This window comes from Chironomus tepperi, unplaced genomic scaffold, assembly GCF_022539635.2.
Source record: "Chironomus tepperi strain 1889 unplaced genomic scaffold, CSIRO-AGI_Ctep_v1 contig_85, whole genome shotgun sequence".
Classification (NCBI taxonomy): Eukaryota; Metazoa; Arthropoda; class Insecta; order Diptera; family Chironomidae; genus Chironomus; species Chironomus tepperi.
The window spans coordinates 10,011,832-10,013,921 of record NW_027226207.1 but is presented as its reverse complement, the minus strand read 5'-3'; positions in this window follow the sequence as shown (position 1 = coordinate 10,013,921).

Below are 2,090 nucleotides of genomic sequence, written 5' to 3'. Positions count from 1 at the left end.
CCCCCATGACCCCCCCATACCCCCCAAAAAAAAAATAACAATCATCGTATCAAAGTAAAGAGAATGAATGTATCAGTCAAAAAAAGAATTAGATCAAGTGCCATAAAATTACATAAAAAATCATGTTTTTTTGTCTCTTTGTACATGAAAATGACGAAATTTGTAAATAAAAAAAAATGGATATACATAAAAAAAATATTGGTATTTAATAACTTTTTTTTGAGCTTTAGAATTTTACATATTTTTGTTTTATTTTCAACATCAGATGCAGTCATGGAACATTAAATCATTTTTGTTTTTTTACAGCAGAGTTGTTGGATTTTTAGGTTAGGTTGTTAATTTTGAGGTTATTTGAATAGAGTTTGGAAGGTTTGTCTGCATACCTTATTTACTTACTAACTAACTTACTTTGCTGGCCATGCAGATCAATTGTGATCCATGGCCTACCTCAGATGACGCTTAAAGCTGCCTTCCGTCTGTAAATTACCAATAGCAAAAGCATACCTGCATTACTGCTTAATTAAACATCCAATTGGACGAACTGATACAAGAAAAATGAAGCCATGTACTCAACTAACCCATTTTGTGAACCATTCATGATCAATCTTAATTTTTTGCCGACATTCCTTGAGGGGTATCAGAGGGAATGTGGGTGTAATGTGATGCCACATGAAGCTATGAGAAGCTGAAAATTCAGAAGATGGGGCGCCACGGGCGCTCTCGATACTCTAGTAACTACATAATTACCAATATCTGCATACTTACAGACAAAAGATGCTGGCCTGCAGTCTTAGACAAACATCTAAAATGCATGAAATGCAGAACTGCGATTCTTGGCTGAGCCCTAAGAGTTTGTATTCTAGAAAAAGTCATATTCTAAGGGCTTAGCCTAAAGTATTTTATAGGATAAGCTTCAAATAGACTTTTATAGCAATAGAAGTCACAATGGATGTATGGTTTATGCGATTATAAAAAAGTTTTGGCTGACTACCACACTGTTGTTTATCACTGTACTAGAATATGCTCAATAACTAACAATAATTCGGAACAAAAAAAAAAAAGGATTCTTTTAGATCACTTGCAGTTGCTTCTACAAGATTATGCAATCACAATGAGATTCGAACTCATGATACTAGGATAATTGTTGCACTATGGCAACCTGCTTTTACCGTTGATTTGATTCAACTGGATAAACTACGTTCAGTATAATGAAGAGATAATACAATAATTTAGATTTGAAAGTAGCTACTCAGTTTTTATTAAAAAACCTTCTTGTTGTCCACTAAGTCGATTTTGACACTTTGAGTCGATTTCATTTAGCTTAAAAAATCAGCCTCCTCAGAAATTTACGAACTATTTCTAGATTAATTAGAGAGATTAAATTAGATTTTACAAATATGAAGGGTTTTTCCAAATCTGCAGGCTTGTAGCGTTGGACTAAATGTAAAGTGCAGCCCAAAATTGCAGGCTTGCGTATCTCCGGACTGTAGTTCTTCGCCGAACCCTACAAATTTGGAATCCCGTGAATTATTAAAAATCCACTCCAAAAACTCCACAAAACAACCAACAACTCTGTCCAATTCTTCTCAATTCTCCTCGGTTCTCACCATTTTATTCATTTTTGTGCTTTACTTTTTATTTTTCACCGTTTTGCGTTCTCACATGTTCATCGATTATTTATATGTATAGGAATTTCCACATATATTCATTTTATTTGCATAACGAATTTAGATTAAATTGGATTTTATATTTTATCTCTAAATTGTATTTTGTTGAAGTCTTGTGTTCCTTTATTTCCATTGAAAATTGTACATAAATAAATAACAAAAAAAAGATGAATATTTAAAAAATTTGCGAGACTTTTTTTTTGTGTTGCTTATGCTTTTGTTTGAGGTGATTTTAAGGGTAAATATTAGTGATAGTCTACAAGTTAGAAATGCCATGGATGTTGGGTTGGATGGGGGTTAAAGCGCATTTTTGGGTGAGGAGTTATTTGGGGATTTTTAAGGAAGTTTGAGGGTTTTCGATGGATTTTGGCATTTAAAATGCTTCACAAAAATCCAACATAACCTCAAAATTTGAAAAAACTC